Source organism: Rhinolophus hipposideros (assembly GCF_964194185.1).
Source record: "Rhinolophus hipposideros genome assembly, chromosome: 10".
NCBI lineage: Eukaryota > Metazoa > Chordata > Mammalia > Chiroptera > Rhinolophidae > Rhinolophus > Rhinolophus hipposideros.
Genome location: NC_138056.1, coordinates 87,671,680 through 87,691,470, shown reverse-complemented (window position 1 = coordinate 87,691,470; position 19,791 = coordinate 87,671,680). Strand labels below are relative to the sequence as shown.

At 48.1% G+C, this 19,791-nt stretch overlaps 1 pseudogene across 1 annotated transcript in view; it reads right to left on the bottom strand.

Moving 5' to 3' along the window:
* The window catches only part of LOC308503479 (large ribosomal subunit protein eL29-like), a 53,308-nt pseudogene extending 34,279 nt beyond the window's left edge, over nucleotides 1-19,029 (bottom strand). Inside the window, exon 1 of the transcript in view lies at nucleotides 18,722-19,029. The product of the transcript in view is annotated as a large ribosomal subunit protein eL29-like (transcript). The remainder of the gene's footprint in view (nucleotides 1-18,721) is intronic.
* Between the last annotated feature and the right edge of the window lie 762 nt (nucleotides 19,030-19,791).

Genomic DNA, 19,791 nt, shown 5'->3' with positions numbered 1-19,791 from the left:
ATGGAGAGGGTGGCGGGGGAGGAGGTGGCTACCAGATTTTTCATGCATTTCGGCTCTGATTCTCATGTAAGCACACAAATGTCCTCTGTACAGCTCAGAGGGATACATGTATAGTAAGAAAGATTAGATGGAGATGTTATCTCACATTTGTAAAACAACTCACACTTTTGAAAGCTACCACAGACATATTCTCATTTCATTCTTCACAAACTCGTTTACAGCTAAGGAAACTGAGACGAGTAGTGGCACCAGAGCTGGAGGGAAGGAACTCAGATCTCAATGCCCTGGATTCCGGTCCAGTGTCCCTCTCAAACTGCAGGGGCTGTGGTGACATGCACAGGGTTTATTCCTTTGCTTTGCTGTGTACTTTCATATCCAGTTCTTATTTGATTCTCACCCAATCTGTGAGGTCTACAGAGCTGGAGTTATAGAACTCCTGTTTTGCCAGTGAGTAAACTGAGGCCCAAAGAAAGGGCGGCTTGTTAGACATCACACAGCTGTCTTCTGAGTCCAGACACCATGTCCTTTCCCTCAAGCAGTATAATGCTGTCAGGGTCATGTTTTCCTCTCCTCTATGGGGCCCATGCTCCTGGTGCTGGACAAGCCACTACTGAGGGATTGGTGGTGGGAAAAGAGAAGGCTTTGTCCAACAAAACAACAAAACAAAAACAAAGGATGGAGGACTTGCCTCTGAGGTGGGGAAAGGGCTCCTAGAGAAACATCAGTCTTAAACCCCCACTGTGACCTTGGGAAAGTCATCTCCCTTTTCTGACCTCAGTCTCCTCCCTACAAAATAGGAGAATAGGACTAGATCAGATAATTTTAAAACATTTTGCAGCAAAACATTGTTTTCAAATAATAAGGATTAATTAACAGCTGACATTTATTGAGCATTTACTATACACCAAGCTCTGTAGTAAACATTTATGCAGTAAACATGATAATATTTAATTGTCACAACCATCCTAGAGTAGGTGCTCTTATTAACCCCATTTTACAGATGAGGATACTTGAGTCTCAAGGAGGTTAACCAACTTACCCAACATTACTGATTAGTAAATCACTGAGTACAAACTGAAACCCATATCCATCCACCAAACAAGGCTGTCCACACTACACCATGTTATCTCCAAATAAACCTCATATTGAGTTGCTAGGGAAATTCTAGGAAAAAAAGGACCTTTAGATTTTCCAGAACTATAAATATCCTCTAATCTCAGTGAATCTGTCCCATCTCAGCGGGGTCCTGGGAGGAGGGGTCATCCTACCAGCTCCCTCCCCTTCTTCCTGCCATTTCCATACTTCCTGAGAAGTGAAAACAAACTTGAGTCAGGATGGACACCAGGAGCCCACATTGGGTTGAGGTGACAGCCACCTCTACCTGGGTGGGGTCTCAGTGAAGTGACCACTAAACTTTGATACCTGCTCCTGGGGCCCTTCAGTGAAGCATGCTGAACAAGCAAATACGGTAGTGTATTGGCCAGAAGTGAATGAATTCACAGGCGGGTCAAACCTGGGGATGGTTCATAGTCCTGAGTTTTCCTGGATTAGCTAACTACTGGGTCACTGCCCCATCATGTATACACTTTGTCCTCTTGATACTGATAGTAGCAAGTAGCTTTACTCTGTGGCAGGCCCTGTTCTAATGCTTTATAAATGTTGACTCCTTTAATCCTCACAGCAACCCTAAGACATGGGTACTATGATTATTCCCATTTTACAGACAGGAAACTGAGCAGTGAGTCTGGAAGTAAGCAGTCAAAGATCATATAAGCAGTAGAGAGAAACTGAGATCCAAATATAGACTCTAGCTCCAAAGCGTATGGTCTCAATGACTACACCTTGGTAAGCTAAGGAGCAGGGCTGCCCTTCCTAACACACTAGAGGAAGCGAGGGGTATAGCAATTCACATCATTCAAGGTGTCTTACAAATAACTGGTGTGTGCAAAGGTTCAGAGTGTGCTCACAGGTCACAGCATCTTGGAGCTGGAAGTGATGTTAGAGACCCTCAAGTTCAGACCCTTCACCCAATGCCCAAACTCAGGCCAAAAGATAGGAAGTTTACTTGTCACAGATTGGTGGTAGAGATGAGTCCAGAATCCACCTGTCTTCACACCTCTTCAGCCAAACAAAAAGGTGCAAACTATCTTGCCAATTTCACGGATAGAAAAACTGAGATGACAAGTCCACAGTCACTAGAGAGAGGTAGGCCTGAGCCCAGAATTAGAACTTGCTCATTGGTCCTCCTGAGCTCAAGCATCCTCAGGACACTGGGAGGTAATCCAGAGGCAGGAGGGGATAGAGACACATCCAGTTTCCCCCTAACACCCAGCCTAGCTGGACCGCCAGCAGGTTTCCAGGGGCCTTCGAAGCCAAGCTGAAGCCGGTGATGTGTGGGAGCCACCTTAATCATCCTCATTTGAATTTCAAACGACCTCTCCCCATTCTCTGCCCCAACAGACTTTGAGGCAGGGATATGGAAATTTACCCTGCAGTAAGGAAATCATTGCCCTATGCAAATCGAGCACCCAGACCCCATCTTCATAGCAACCTCTGGGTTTCCTCTCCTTTCATCACCTCTCTGTGCTCTCTGGCTTACATTTTTTATTTCTCTTCCCAGGGGTCTGGGAGGCGGGACAAGCCCCCTGCTGGGGGCGCCTCACTGTAGCCAACAGCAGGCAGGGAGGGTACCCCAGAGGTGCCCAGAGGAGCACAGACATGCCAGGCCGCCAGCCAGCACCTCTCTGGCAAACCTGGATCAGACACACCCGAGCAAGACCAACCCTTGTCTTCCCTCACATCCCCGCCGGATAATCCAAGGATGGGCTAGGGGAAGTTCTGGAGTCTGGAGGACAAGAAGGCAACATCCCCAGAGTGGGGGCGGAAGAGAGACCTGGAGGGCTTTGGTGGCACCCTTGATAGGAGACAAAAAGCACAGCATGGAACCTGTATGTAAAATGTCATGCAAATTAATACCTATTATTTTTTGAGTCAACAGTACTGGTACTTTTGAGGAGATGCCTGCAGCTCAGATTCCCATGCTCTTGACTTGGTACAAAGGCCTGCCCTCCCTGAGTATCCCAGGGCCCCGCAGTTTCCCAAGGAGCTCCCCACACTGAGCACTAGCCCATGGTGAAGCCAGGAGGGAACTTTGAAGGGTCAGTGGCTGAAGTCCCTAGAAATGAAATGCAGCTGCCTTTGACGGCTCTGCTCATTCTCTGACCATGCCTTCCCTGCCAGACCCTTATGTTCCAGTGAGAGGGAAGTAGCCCCAGCTGGGATGAGCTCACAGAGCTTCCTTTTGAAGGACACTCAGCATTCTCCTCCCAAAATGAAGGCTGTGGGGAATGGAGATGAGAGGGAAGCTGGACCTGCTTTTCCCCTTAGCAACTCTTCCTAATGGTGGGTCATCCTAGACAATGCCCTTTCCTGAGGGAGGGATTTTAATGCAAGAGACCCACCATCAAATGTTGGCTGAGGCTCCAATTTCCATTGCCCTGTCCCTACTTTATTTAGTTTCCCAAACCCCCTAAAGGACCCAAACCTACCTTTGAAAGAGCAGCCTAGACCAGAAAGGAAGACTGCCAGTGGGTGTACCCCTCAGCCCACACTGAGGGTTTTGAGATGAGGATTTTGGGAGTGTAAATTTGTCTGCCAGTGCTTGTAGATGGAGAGGAACAAAACGTAACTGCATTTCACTTGCCTGAATTTGGGCTGTTTCTCAGGTCCCTACGACTTATCCTAATTCGGTTGCTCATTTCACATTAAATTCTTTTTCCACTTGTTCAGCACTTTTTCACACCAAGTGTTCATTGCCCTAACTGTTTCTTGAGGAGGAGGGTGGACCCAGAAAATCAAAAGCATTTACTCGCAGCTTTGCAGTGGTCGGGTGGGGGGGAACAATTCTGGGTGCCTTAGAGAAGGGCCGAAGCCCAGAAAGTTGCAGTGGCCTGAGTCTCTGGATGTTGCTCAGTACCGTCTCTCAGCTTGTGTGTGTGTGGGGGGGTGGGGGGTGGGTAGGTGGAAGTTGTCATTCCACTCCTGCCAGCAAAGGACAGCCTGGGACCTACCTCTCCTGCTGAACCTCCCCTCATCATCCCCACGATGCCCACAGTGGGAGAAGAGGAATGTTAAGAAGGTCATAAGGTATACCGGGGGTCAGATGTATCCATTGCTCATAGAATGCCAAAGGAAAGGGACATTCTCATACACACTGCACACTCCTCTAAGGCAAAGGACTTCAGTGTGCTCCAACAGCCAGGGCTGGTCTGTGAAATGTTCATTAAGGTCTGAGAACAGATAAATACAGACACAGGGAGTAAGAATTTAGAAATGTTAATAGTACCACAAGCACGTGATTAGTGGGCTCTCCTTGTAGACACAGCTAGAGACTAGTATGGGTCCTGTTGAACATGTGTGGTGGGTGCGAGCTATATACCCGTCCTGCACTGGTTTGTGATAGACTGGAAGTAATAAAAACTGGTCCTGCACCCCAGATTGTTCGAGAAGCAGTGCTCTAAGGAATGACCACTAGTGAAACTAAGTGGACCGCCATGTGGTAAAAGACAGTTTCCACCAGTCTCCCTTACTTTGTTCCCTCTTAGGCTGCAGAGAGAAAGGAGGTAGGTCCATGTTCTCCTGGGGGTGCAGAGATGGCAGCAGAGGGGCATTTCCTTCAAGAGCCCTCCAAAAGGAACAGGAACCGTTGCCAGGCAGGACCGAACCAGCCACCCACAGCTCATTTGGGCATCATGGTCCTGACTTCTTTACCCTGTGGGCTTGGGTTTGGGAATCTATGAACGAGAATGTAAAGTGTCTGTGAGCTGTAAGGTGTCATACAGGTGTGAGTGGCTGTTGTAGCTATTTTATTTGCTAAGGTTCTCTGAACGCTAGAAGAGACAGGAGATTCCTGATATCACAGGCTGCTCTTCCGATATCTTGGGCACATGGAGCCACAGTATGGAGCCTGGGCAGTGAATGAATACCTTCTAATCTTCCTGTCACAGAAACTGGAAACAAGGTGGGATGAAAGCCACTCTGGTTTGAGAAGGCTAAAAGAAGAGGCAATGGGCTTATGCTACAATATGAGGGTCTTAGGCAAGAGATAAGAAAGGATTTCCAGGGAAGAGGATTATATCCTACAAGAATAGGTGGCCAAGAGAAATTGTAGGGTTAGTTTTTCTTATGGATGGAGGATAGATGAGGAAGAAAAGAAAATTCCTATGTTCTTAGTCCACGTACTAAGAACAGGAGATTCTTTCATTTTCCAGGCAAGGCTTTGAAATGTCTCCAAACGAAAAGGGAGGTATTGACAAGATGTCCTTTCAGAATCCTTACATTCTCAGGAATTCATATCAGTTCCCCCTGGACTTCGGAAGGGTTGTGTCTCCATTTTTCTCTTCCTGAGAGTGATGGACAGAACAGGTACAGACTGAGGCCCAGGACCATAGTCGCCAGGCTCAAATCCTAGAGACCACCTAGCCCAACCCTTTCATTTTACTCCAGCAGCACTCTTCTCCCCTATCACAATGTGGAAACTCAAGCCCAGGGCATAAGCAGAATTGTCCCAGATCATTCAGTGACAGAGCTTTGTCTTGTCTCCTGATCATGAGAGAGAGAGAGAGAGAGAGAGAGAGAGAGAGAGAGAGAGAGAGAGAGAGAGAGAGAACGCGCGCGCATAGGTGCCTCACTTAGAAAGAGCTGTCAATAGGAGACTCTTCTGCAATTCCCATCAGTCTCACTTCACCCCAAGTACTTTCTAGATTTCTCCTGTCTTTTCTGTTCTGGAAAGAATGGTTTTATTCAATAAGCATTTGGATTGAAAACCACACTCATTTCTAGTGTATTCTGCCTGGATCCTTGCCTCTGGGTCATGATGAAACACCGATTCTTTATTCTCAGCTTATTTTCTTGGGGACTCAGTAGGGTAGAGACAGCAAGGCCCCAGGAATGAACTGACTGAGAAGGAATTTCTAGTCTTGGGTCAAATACTCATTCTTTCTCTGGGACCTTATGGGAAATCACTAGCCTTCTGGGCTGTGCTACAGAATCATGTCCATTCCTTAAAACCATGTTGAAAGCTCCCAGGGCTAAGTGAGGAGATTTTCTACAAGGGTTCCCAAACAGCTAACTCACCTTGGTGGTCCTTCTGGAGGGTGGGACAGATGTTAGTCATTCCACCTCACACACAGGACAATGGAAGCTGAAGAGGAAGGGCAACAGGGACACTGCCAAAGCCCAGCCCCCCCACCCCCTTATCTCTAGCTCTTCTTTTCTTCCTGTGTTCACCTCATGAGTCCTTTCTTCCCAGATCTCTGAGCTGGACAAGTGTGCCAAGGCATTTGGTCCATTGTCACCTGTGTTTGCAACACCATCCCACAGTCACTGTCAAATGGGGTGGGAGCTGGTACATTGGTGAGGCTAGTTCAGGATGAAAGAAGGGTAGGAGAAAGTTCTCTCAAAGGCTAGATTCTCACCCTCTGCAGTTCACCACAAGGGACTGATGTGACCTCAACCCTTTCCGTCTCTTCCCCAACAAGCGTGTTTTGGCCCCAGACAGAGCTTTTGCTCCTTGAACTAGACCAACTCACCTTCCAGGGGCTTGGCTCCCCTCTAGCTCCTTTTGCCAGTGCCACCTCCATAATCTTGTCATCTTCCCTACTGCTGCCACTCTCTTGTATCCTCTGTCCCTGTTTCCCCATGTGGGTCCTCAGTCTTCCCACAACCATCTTTGGATAGAAACTTACTAGAAAGACCCAGGTTTAGTTCTGTCATTTGCTAGGTATGGGAGCTCGGGAAAATCAGTAAACATTCTTTCTCATCACCAGCCTCAATTTCCTCATCTGCAAAGTGGGATGTCGACATCTACCCTTACAGAATTGTTGTGAAGGCCAAATGCACTGTTTGAGGGTGCTCTTCCAGATACTGTTGACACTGTTATCTACTCCACCATGGAATTCCTGCATTAGGAGAAAAGCCCCTTGAAGAGAGAAATTGTTTCTTTGTCTTTCTGAGCCCAGGGTCTGACCCAAGTGTGCTCCATAGATGTTGCTTAGGTGACTACCAGCCAGGTCAGAGAAGAGGATTAGAGACAGAACAGAGCAAGGCAGCTGAAGGTGTCAGAAGAGAGAAGGCTGAGAGGGAAGCCGGAAAGAAGGGAATGTGAGGAACTGAAGGAGATGGGGTGGAAAGGTTGGGGTGGAGAAGGAGAGGGAGAGGTTGGCCCAGAGGAAGCTTACACACAAATACAGGGCATGGAAACTCATGGGAGAGAATTTGGAAGAGTGGAACCACATACACATCTTTTAAAATTCAGCCCTTAGAGATCCAGCCCAAATGTCTCCTTTGTGGGGAGAAAAATAAAGGTCCAGGTAGGGAAACACTTGCCCAATAATTTGCAGAGAGTTCATGGCACAGACTGGAGTTAGCCCTGAGTTTGATTCCTGCTTAGAACTTTGTGACCCTGGGTGAGTTAGTTTCTCATTCTGAGCCACAATTGCCTCACTGATGAAAATGGGGATTGTTAAGAATGAAATGAGATGATGTATGTAAAGGTTTGGGTACATATACATGGGTATGGGAAAGAAGCCCTATGAATGTGACTGCCCTTTCCCTCCTTTCTCCTGAGTTTAAAGCTATGCTGTGACCAGTGAGGTCAAAAGACACAGGGTTAGCTGCATGGGGGTTGTCAGTTATAGACCTGGAGACTTTTGAAATGTGGGTTGGGTATATCCTTAACCAGCCAGCTGAAAACAGAAAAAACTGTCATCAGCTTCCAAAATGAAGGAAAAGTAACAACAGGTAGGGAGGTAAAAGGAATGACAGAAAAGCTGAGAGTTCAAAAATCTAGAAACAGCTTGCCTCCAGTCCTCTGGAGGATGTGTTAAGAGCACTGGACAGGGGATTGGGAGCCTCCTCTGGTTCCTAGTGCTGTCACACTCTGAGGCCTTGGGCAGTTTATTCTCTGTCCATGCCTCGACTTCTTCATAGGCAGAAAGAAAGAGAAAAATGACCTGCCTTGTAGGTCTCTACCAACCAGGAGGTCTGTGTCTGAACCTGAAAATGCTCTCCTTTGCAGTCTGGGCCAGTGTGGATGGGGAAAGTCACCTCCTTTTCCCACCCCTTGTGTCTCTTGGGGATTTCATACAATACAGAGGGTGCTCTCAGGGAGCGGGGGCTTTCTAGGTCACCTTTGTTTATAGTTCCTTTAAACCCAAAGACAAACCACCCCTTAATTCTTGTACTGCTGGGAAGGAGAATCTGCCTTTTAAACATCCAAAGGAAGCCATTAAACCAAGTTGGTAACCACTGTGACTCATAATAAGCTCTCCTCTGTAAAAAAATGAGTCAGAACAACTTTCCAGGAAGTTTGGTTACTTTAATTAGCTACCTCTTTTTTCTTGCCCTAAAAAATATGCAGTAATTTGATGATCACCTAAGTATAAATACTACCAGCCACTGAGCTGAGCTCCTCCAGGTAAAAGACCAGGGGTAGAGAAGTTCCAGACAACATGAATTTCATGGTCTCCTTATAGTCAAGGAGCCACACAGAATCCTTTCCTGAATGGTGAAAGCAGAAAAAATCAATCTCCAGTGTTGATCCACTTGGCATGAGTGAAGGGCAGAAGGGCATTCAGCTACCTGTAGCCCCAAAGCACTAAGCAGTGATGATCATTTTGTATATTACAAAATCACAGAATCTTGATGCCATTAGAGGTAATGATGATCACAGCTGCCATGTGCCAAGCACTGTGCTAAGGCCTTTAAATATAATCTCAGCTAACTCTAAACCCACTCTTGAAGATGGACAGTAATTGTCCCGCTTTACAGAAGAGGCAAGGCTAAATTAACTTACTAAATCATACAACCAGTAAGCAGCAGAGCTGTCATTTTTATCCCAGGTCTGTTTGATTCTAAATTGACTCTTCAAAGGCCATCTGTTCCTGCCTCCTAAAGAGGCAGTAACCCTGGGAGAACAGTCAGATTTCAAAAGTCCCAGCTTATGTCTGGATTCTTTCTCCTTCAACCTAGTTGGTACATAACTCCCAGTCCCAGATACTGTGTTTTCCTGAAAATAAGACTCGCCGGACAATCAGCTCTAATGCATCTTTTGGAGCAAAAATTAATATAAGACCCGGTCTTATTTTACTATAAGACTGGGAATATAATATAAATAATATAATATAATATAATATAATATAATATAATATAATATAATATAATATAATATAATTGTGGGGACAAAGCCCCAAAAAGCAGTTTTTAGGCTCTCGGCCTCACATAGAAAGGTGCTGGCTCGGGTAGTAAATGGCCATCAACTGTGATCAGATGGCCATCATCTGTGGCTAGTTGGCCGTCAGCTGTAACCCGTAAGCCATTGGCCACTACTATAACTACTGTGGCTACGCTAGCAGAAAAAATGGGGGCTAGCAAGGAGACGGTGGCTGGCAAGCGCGGACTGCTGTTAGGACAGCGGGTTGCAGATTATGTAGATCCTGCTTCCTGTGTCTCGCCCGGCCGCCAGCAAGAATATAATGGTATGACTCCCCTACTTATGGCTCCATGGGTGTTCCTTTTTGGCCTCACCATGTCCTGCGTTCTTATGTGGGGAGCGGGAGCTGAGACGCTGCAGGACGCCCCGCACGACAATAATATAATATAATATAATATAATATAATATAATATAATATAATATAATATAAAATATAATATATTATAATATAATATAATACCGGGTCTTATGTTAATTTTGCTCCAAAAGACGCATTAGAGCTGATTATTCGGCTAGGTCTTATTTTCAGGGAAACAGGGTAGGAGGCCAGAACTCGCTTACACCAGAACTTGATAACACCTTAACCTTCCTAACCCCCACTGCGGGGACAAAGCCCCAGAGGGCATTTTCCAGGCTCTTGGCCTCACGTGGAAAGATGCTGGCTCGGGTAGTAAATGTCCATCAACTGTGATTGGATGGCCATCAGCTGTGGCTAGTTGGCCTTCAGCTGTAGCCAGTGAGCCATTGGCCACTAATATAACTGCCATGGCTGCACTTGAGAGATGACAGTCAAGTTGGTCGTTTGGCAGAAAAGCGGACAGTAGGTTGCACATCAGGTGACTCCAGCCTCCAGTGAGACTATAGTGGTGTGACTCCCCTACCTATGGCTCCGTGGGTGTTCCTTTTTGGCCTCACCACATCCTGCATTCTTATGTGGGGAGTGGGAGCAGAGACCCCACTGGCTGCCCTGCACGATACCCACCCAAGATCTGAACTCTCTCTCCTGGTTCCCTTTTCAGGTTTCTATGTATCTCTTTCTCACTTCCAACATGGTTGCCCTGACTTGGTCAAGTAACTAATAACAGAGCACAAGTGCCAGCCTGCAAAGCATGGTCTTCTTCCACATCGATACTCTCTTAGCTGTGTCCCCATGTACCTGGGCAATATATCTGGTCCAGGTGTACAAAGGTGTACAAAGGTGTACAAAGTTGGCTCCAGCCAGTCTGCTACCAGGAAAGGGTGACCCAACTTCTGAATCATGGCTTCTGGACTCGGATTTTTCTCTAGGGCAGAGTGTCAAAGCCGAGACTGTGACTATCAGTCTCCAGATGAACTGATTTTAAAGCCTTGCTGGAGTTCTTGAGGTTGGTGAGAATTTTCTTTTCAACTGGGAGGAACAGGTGTCCCGTGCCACAGATCCCTAGGAAAACATGCTCAGCTAATAAATTGACTGCAAAATGGGTGCAACTGATCCATACTCTCCTAATTCAGCTGTCCATATAAAGCAGGGATGTCCAAACTTTTTTCAACGTTTTTTACCATATGCGGTAAAATACACAAACAGCCGGGCCACTCACTCGAGGTGAAGTACGTATTGCTCACCTGGTTTATTTAAGTAAACTAAATATATTTTTGGAATTTGCTGCGGGCCAATTAACAATGGATTGTGGACCGCAGTTGGCCCGTGGGCCTCAGTTTTGACACCTCTGATATAAAGAAAGCAAAATACAAAGCCTGTCACTCCACCTGTGCAAATAGACACTGTTTCAATATTAAACTGGGTGCAGAAAAGTTTATGGTAAATGCATCCTGCAGCTGCCCCCCACAAGACCCCAATTACTTTGTTCCTTATCTCAAGTTTTTAGCTTCAAGAATAAAATTAGACTGCATCTGAAGCCCTGGGAAAATATTTTAGCTTTGGGGGACATTGATTCTCTTCCACTTCTAATTTTTATGTCTCCAATGATCCAGATGAAAGACTAATTGAGGTCTTGTTAAGATGCTATTAAAGTTATTTGGTGGTGTTACAATTTATACTCATCTTCTTTAAGTTTTTTTATTATAATTATATGGAGCTTTCAAAGCAAAGCTTGGACTATGGAGTTAAAAGCAGACAGGTTAGAAAGGTTTTCCTCAATTCTTCCCTATGCTGTTTCTGTGCTTCACAAAGCATAGTCATCTCTAGGCACCAGTCCTTCCTCTCTGAGTCCATTTACCACCCACATGCACGCAATTTGGAAAAGGAACACTTGCACACAGGCCTTTTTGGTTTAAGTAGGACTCTGAGAAATCTGGAGTTAAAAGGCTGTAGTCCCCATCTACTAAAGACAGTCAGCAGCAGCTGGGCACACAGCCTGCTTCTTCTAGGGGTGTTGTTGGAATGGCACATCAAGAAGTGAATCTCCTCCCTAACTTTTTTGTTTTGTTTTTAAGGATCAGGCCATTTCCTAGCCTAGTTCCAGAGGTTTTATTCCATTGTAGACCAATATGTACTGTTCGAAGGCTTCAGGGTCATATCCCACTTCTCTAGGGAATTCTTTCATTTCCTATGACCCAGCTTTGGGGTCTGATTGGATAAAGGACGAAATGAGATGAGATACCACATTATTTGAAGAATCCCAACACCTCTCTCCCACCAGGGGCTTTCTTGTTCCATTCCCTGGAAGAGAAGACCCTTACCTGTCTCCACAAGGCTGAGAGTACTGCGAGAATCCGTGGAATCTGCTACATCTCCACTCATCTTGATATCTGCAGGGAAATCAACTGATTTTAATAACAGGTCACAATTTTTCTTGCTGTAACACATGTGCTTTTAACTAAACAGCAACGACCAATTTGTAATTACAACAACCATCAGACTTTCAAATTCCTGACCCCTTAACACACACCATTGGAATATTCATAAGCCGGGGCACACATCCCCTTCTCCAACGCTTGCCTCCTCTCCTCTGCCTTTCTTAGCCCCTTTCTCCCATGCTACTGCAGGGTTTCTCACCCTTTGTATCATTCATTGCCAGTTTTTTCTATCACCAGTCTCAGCTAGTAATAATTTAACAAGGGGAGGGGTACTGTCGGGGGTGGAGGAGAATGCTTCCCATTCTTAACCCTCATTTCTTTTTGGATTTGGGAAACTATTTCACTTTTACAAAATAGCATAAGAAATATCTGTCTCCTCTCTTCCCCCCAAATTAATAATCCTGGAAGGTAAGAATACACCTGAACCAAGGCTTCACCTTCTCAAGTTTCTTTTCCAATTCCTGCCTCTCTTCTTTGGTTCTTAGAGGTCAGCGCATAGTCTGGGGAATCAACCCCTAGCTCCGGTGTGGTCCTCCTTGGAGATCTTCTCCTTGGGGGATCCTCACCTTCTCTCCTGCACTTCCAACATGCTCAATGAAAAAGGGATGGTAGGCAGGTCGGTGCCCCGCAGAGAGAGAAGACTTAGGTAAGGCCAGTCTCAGCCCCCAAGTGCTGTGGGTTGGGCCTCTCTGCCTTGCTTCATTTCAATAAATTAAACATTTACCCACGACAGACAGCTGCCGCAACCTAAGAGTCCCCTAAGTCTCCTCCAGAGTCAGAAGAGAGAAAGAAAGAGGCAACTTTGAACTAACTCAACTTTCTTGGCTACTCTCCTTATTAAGCTACCCAAATACCGAAGTCCTTAAAGACAGATGAATATTTTATTCAAATTGTATTGACCCTCACCCCCATCCCCACCCTCTTCTCTGGGGCAACCCTTTAACTCTTATAAACTAAATAAAGTCTTGGTGAACAATTTGCATACCAGTCTCACTGGCCAATCCCAGTTAAGCAGGCAATTTTAATTTGCATCAGGTAATCAGGCTGTTGGCAGTCTGGAAGCCTGAGATCTGGAGATGATGAGGATGGAGTTGGGGGAGGGTGGACCTCTGCCCCAGGAAAAGTGGGGAGAAACCTATACATTATTTTTTTAGGGCAATGATGTGTGTGACTCTGGCAGAGATTTAATATTGTGGCCTCTGGGGGTGTCGTGACTGCAGGGCAGAGGGGTGACTGCCTTGCCAAGCAAGACAGAAACGGGGAGTCCAGAGACTCTTCAGCCCTCAGAGCACTCTAGAGCAGGGATGGGAATAAGCAATCTTGAGAGCCACTGTGCTTTGAGGAATATTTTTGAGACCTGCCAAAGTGACAGTAAATACTTGGAGTCCTGTACAGACCTCCCCAGACCTCCACACCATCCTGTATGGTCACAGACCTCTGGGGTAAACCCTACAGCCACACCCCAACACCTATTCCAGTGTACTACATTTAGGAAGGCATTTCTTGAGCCTAACCTAAGTCCTTCTTGCTGAAGTTTGAAACTCTTTGTATAGTCTGTCATGCATGAATAAGCAGAGTAACTAGTGTGGGCCACCTGGACATATCTGCAAAGGGCTTCTACTGCTGCTCATCTTCACTCCAATGGATAAATAGGCTTTGCTTCGTTCCATCCTTGAGTACTATCCCTGGAGCTGGGCATGGCCTAACACAGACCTGCTCAGCAATCACTTCCCCACAAGGATTCTTCAGCAGTGCTGAGGAAAAGTTGGAGATTGCTGAGAAAGGGTAGGAGGAGGAGAGTTCTCCCATTCCCTTCATGATTTGTAAAATCTGCTTCAGTAGTGCCTGGAATTAATAGCATGGGTTTTGGTAGCAGACAGCCCTGGATTTAATTCCAGTGCCATCAGTGACAATCTGGGGGACCCTGGCCACATATTTGAACCTCAGTTTTCTCAACTAAAAAAGAAGATAGGAATAATGATACTTCCCAGAGTTATTGTGAGAAGCAAATGAAATATTGAATGAAAACTGCCCGGCATAAAGTAAGCACGTGATAAACGAATTAAGTAAACAGATACTTAGGCTTCCATGTTAGTTCTCTTCTCCCATTACAACAAACAGCTTCACTTTTCTGTCTCAGCTCTATTATAATTTGTCCTTTACCTGGGGAACCATCAGCATTCTCCAAATTTTGATTTCATATGAAAAACGATCATAGGGACAGGAAGAGTTCAAGAAGCAGTAAGGCTGGGATGATGACCAGATTCTCTGAATCAGCTTATTTCAAACTCATGACATTTAAAAAGGGTAACTCTTTAAATCATAATTTTATGCCTGATACCCCAACTCTCTTCCAACACCCATACCCTGCATTTTCTTTAAATATACCCCAAAGCCATCTCTCTCATCCTTTAAATGAGCTTAAAAGGTAGTCCTAATCATGTCTAAAAATAACCTTTGAGGGAGTCAAAGGCCCCACACTCTGCCAGGACACCCACTAATTTGAGTACCCATAATGAGTGCAACACTGTGACACTTCCATTTGAATCTGAATGGAAGGGCAGGCTGAGATGCTCTGCAGAAGCTCTTCTGAAGTCCCATAGGGTGCTAAGATACTGAGAACCTGTTCCTGTTGGGCAGGAGGCTGATGGGTGGGCCGAGCTCTTGGGTCTCAGCCTAAGAATGGGCCAACACCGAAACTCCACAAGATGCCATAACCCTTTGCCTGTAGCGTAGCACTTGTGGGGCCGAGTGAGAGAAGCGTAGGGTGGAGCCAAGCTTTCTGGCATTCTTATCTCAGCCCCAATTGAGTAGGCTCTTTGCCATCACTCCCTTCCCTGGGGAGGCTCAGCTGCTCTGTGTAAGAGCCCAGATACCAGACACAGACCTTCATCTGCCTCACTGGCATCATCATTCTCTGAAGCTGGGGTAAGATGTTGGCAGCTGGCCTTGCCCCTCCCTGTGCCTCCGCATGACCCAGGAACAGCCCCTCCTAACACATTTGTGAACCAACATGTGTACATGAGCCCACAGCAGCAAAGTCCAGGGGGCAGCATTTCTCCCAGGCTGTAGACTGAGTGCCCACATTGTCCTGGGGAGTCCAGGCTATTCAGGGAAAGCAGAGGGCCCACCCCTTTATCTCCTACAGTCCATTTTTATCTCATTGGAAGGGACTGGAGCTCCCTCCTTACTTCTTCCTCACACACCCACTAATGGGGGCATTTGTATCAGAGGGAACTCAAGGGACCCAGCAGGCCTACCTCTGAGCCAGTCATGGCTCCCACTCTCCCCTGCAGGAGACTTCTCTCATCTTTTCTTCAAGAGAAATCTACTTCCTCTCACAATGAGGCCTTCCAACCAAAATAGTATTCCTGAGCTATAACTGGTTTAGTCTGTGAGACTTGACCTCTTTCCCAGCCCTGATGGGGAACAGCTTACAATGAGAAAAAAAAAAGATACCTGGGGCCAGCGAGGTGTCCTCCTCTGACTGGCTTTCCAGTTTTCCTCTAATCTCTCCCTCCCCATCTATCTCTCTGACTGCCGTTTTCTATCCCTCTGCCTGTTTTGGGCCTGAAAAGGAGAGCCCTTCCTTGGCTGGGATGCCCCAGTGTCTGGTGACCTTATACCTGCTCAGGTGTTCCTGCGCCGGCATGAGAGACGCTCTGTGAAGTACAAAGTGCCGAGGCCCCAGGTCGACCTCATTATGGCTTACACCCAGGTTATCAGAGCAAAACGATAGGCTGACTCAGGGGCCACAGTACTTGTGCAGCCGAGTGGGGGGACCCTACACCTTGCTTTGTGTGCTCCTGCTCTCCCTCCTCCCACCACCAAAACTGTTACAGTACATCAACTGAGGAGGAGTCCCAAAGAGCCAATGACTTGGAATTTATAGTGGAAGTGCTGTTTATAAAGAATCCACAGGTTATAGGATTACTGTGAGGGGAAAAATAGGACCCAAAATAGGAGCCATTGGCCACTAATATAACTGCCGTGGCTACGCTAGCAGCAAATGGGGGCTAGCAAGATGGTGGCTGAGCTAGCAAGCGGTGGAGTGTGGATTGTGGATTGCAGAGAGGCAGATTGCAGTTAGCAAGTGACGTTGGTTGGCAAAGAAGCAGATAGCAGGTTGCAGATCGTGTGGCTCCTGCTTCCTCTGTGTCCAACCCAGCCACCAGCATGACTATAGTGTTAGGACTCCTCTATCTATGGCTCCATGGGTGTTCCTTTTTGGCCTCACCATGTCCTGCATTCTTATGTGGGAGCAGGACCAGACATCCCGTGTGGCACCCTGCATGACACCCCATGTCACTGTACCTTAGGTTTAGCTCACTTTCCCCCTTTTTGGCTGGAACCCCTGACTACAGGGGACAGGAGTGAGGGAGGTATCTGGGCTTCTGAGAAGCATCAGCCTGGAGCTTCCTCCAGGCCAAGGCAGGGAGGATTCGCCTTCTGTCATGCCGGGTCCCATGTGGGGTCTCGGGTCCCGCTCCCCACATAAGAATGCAGGACATGGTGAGGCCAAAAAGGAACACCCACGGAGCCATAGACAGGGGAGTCATAACACCAGAGTCACTCTGGCGCTTGGGTTGGAGACACAGGAAGCAGGAGCCACAGGATCCACAACCTGCCATCTGCTTCTCTCTCTGCCAACCAACCCACCTTGCCAGCCACCATCTTCTTGCTAGCCCCCAATTTCTGCTAGCGTAGCCACAGCAGTTATATTAGTGGCCAATCGCTCACTGGTTACAGCTGACAGCCAACTAGCCACAGCTGATGGCCATTTAATCACAGTTGATGGCCATTTACTACCTGAGTGAGCACCTTTCCACATGAGGGCGAAAGCCTAGAAACCGCACTCCTGGCTCTGTCCCCACACCCTCTCACATCAAACCTCACTCTTTCTCCTGCTCTTTGCTAGATGCTTTTAACTTCTAGGCTGCTTCCCTGCTGGGTCCAGATGTGCCACCTCCTCCCACTTCCCCCAGAGCAGGAGCCTCCTTCCCTAGACAGTGAGATACAAAAGCCTCAGGAAATCTCTGATCTTGGCCCTAAAGAACTTGCCACTGAGCCCCATCTTTCCCAATTCTTGCTTCCACTCAAACCAAGTCCTTCTTGGTGGGAAGGGAAGGAAAGAGAGCAAGAGATCGGCCCCTAGGTATGCCCAGTCCCATGTTGGTACCACAGGGTCTGGAAACAGAGTTGCCCCAAACATTGGATGAAACCAGCGGATGGTTCCTTTTGCCTCAGTTAGCCTTTCCTGCCAGGTCCTGGCATCTGCGTATCCACTCAGAATCAAAACCTCTCTGTTAGCCTGCCCTTCACTCAGCATTGTCAGGACTGTGTCTGGAGAACTATGGACTCTCGGGCTCCCTGTGCACCCACTGCTGCTTGTTTACAGGATTGGTGGGCCCCAGGAAGGGCCAAAGCCTCCAGCCTGCTCTGCTCCTTGAGGTGGGTAGGGAAAATTGCCTCCCCCTTTTCTTCTCTACTCCGCCAGAAAGGAGAGCAAGTAACAAAAGGAGAGCAGGAATTTTGAAATGAGTGCTGTCCCATTTCAAAGGCACATTTCCAGTTTGAAATGGCCAAATCAGGTTTAGTTTTTTTCACCTTGAGACTGTTCTCTGCTCAGGCCCTCAGACCTCCAGAAGGCCTACCCTAACATAGGCCCAACCCTTAAGGAATAGTAGCTGCCGCCTTAACCCAGCTGTGGAAGGAGTGATCAGCAGGGTGAATAGAGGGCCCTTGGTTAACTCCATGCCCACATACCTTTCACGGAGGAGAAACTGACTTCCGAAAAAGTATTTCCATCTCCTAGGTTCCCACCTCTGAGGAAAGGAGGGCTAGGTATCTGAATCCGTGGACATGGAACACAAAGGAAGTATCTCTACCCACCACCCTCTCAGATGGAAGCGCTTATCTCAAGCTCCTATGCTTCTCCTGTGGGGTCCCACAGAGCTCCGACCAGCACCTGGCCCCAGTATGCATTGAGCCTATAGCATTGCCAAGACTCGCAGAGCATGTGGGTGGAGCAGAGGTGTCTGCTCCACCACCTATCCCAACTCACATGGGAACAGGTAGACTTACCTCTGATACACAGGGACACATGCTTCCACAATCCCTAATCGATACATGTGTGGCATGGCACCTGACCCAGGTATGCCTCTGTAATCGCCCAGCCCCACTCCTTCTAAGCACCCCCATCCCCAGCCCACCCCTAGACCTCACAGATGCTCACATTGTCTCCACATAAATGCCTGGGACACCAAACACATAACATGTGGATACACGTATTTTCCTCACTTATGCACACTCCCAGGTCCACACCCCTGGCTGAGCGAGTGAGCCGTCCGTCTGCAATCAGTGAACAGGGCAACTTAATTGGGAGACAACAGTTAAGCACAACCAAGGCCCACACATCTGCCACTCTCCAAGGCCTCCGAAGCCCTGCCACCTCTCAAACACATAGATCCCACCTTCGTTCTTCTCCAAGGTCCCCCAAACATCTACCTGCCCACGCCAGCCCCCGGGTGACCCGCTATCCACACTGCCCTCTTCTGGCCGCCGGGGAGTAAGACCCCTGAGAACGGTGACCCTCTCCTCCACCCCTTTCTGCGCCCAGTGACACCTGTCAGAGCTCAATCCCTTCACCCTCACCTGTGTGCATGAGTTCTAGATTCACCATCCTGCCCCAGGCGGGGCCAAAACCAGCGCCCCCCCAGGTCCCTCGCGTCGGCCCCAGCCGGGCCCCCTGGGAAGCCAGGGTCTCCTTCCTTCCGCCGCCGCCACGGGAGGCACTCCCGGAGCTGTCGCCGCCACCGTCCCGCGCTCCGCTGCTCCAGCCTGGGCAGCACTCGGCGCCGCCAGGATTGCCACACGCCCCAGGTGAGCACGAGGCGCGGCGCGGGGCGGGGGCCGTCGGCCACGCCCCCTGGCTGGGCCGCAGCACCTGGCCCCCGGCCCATGCAAAACAGCGATTTGCATACGGGGAGCTAGGAGCGTGGGGCAGGGGCAGGGGCTGCTACCGGGGCGGGTCCAGACCCTGCGGAACACCTGTCTGCCCCAACCTGGCCTGGCGGCCTCTCCCCACCGCGCCCGCTGTGACCCAGACTCTTGGTCCAGCTCACCCTTTTTAGGAACCCTTTTTAGGAATCCTTTTTAGGAAGATTACCCAGGTGGGGCCGAGCTTCTGTCTGGACAGACTCCCGAAGTGTAAGTGCTGGAGCCTGGAGTGTTTGGAGAAGCCATGGGAAGTACAGGAAAGAATCTGGTTTTGGAATCCTGTCTCTCAACCGTTTACCAGTCGTGTGACAGGAGACAAGGCTCTTCACCTCCCTGAACTCCTTTTCCTCATCTGTAAAATGGAGCAGGTGCGAATCCTAATGGGTATGTGTCTATGTGGAGCTAGCAGGTGGCCAAGCTCACCAGTTCCTATACATCCTCACAATATCCTGGGACCTAGATGGGGCCTAGCTTATTATCACATTTTCTCAGGTGAAGACACTGCCCTTTGCCTGTTCCACCCAGGTCCCAAGTTGCTTTGAGGCTCTATGACATGATGATGTGAAAGTTATTAACCAATGTCAGGGGTTGTGAGGACAGCCACCTCCCTCATCTACAGAGCTGGGAGGCGACAAAATCACACAATTCCCTGGTGACAGATGGTGCCTGGCTGGAATCAGGTCTCTGGACTCCCTTTCCAGTGCTCTTTGCAGCTCCCACCGTAG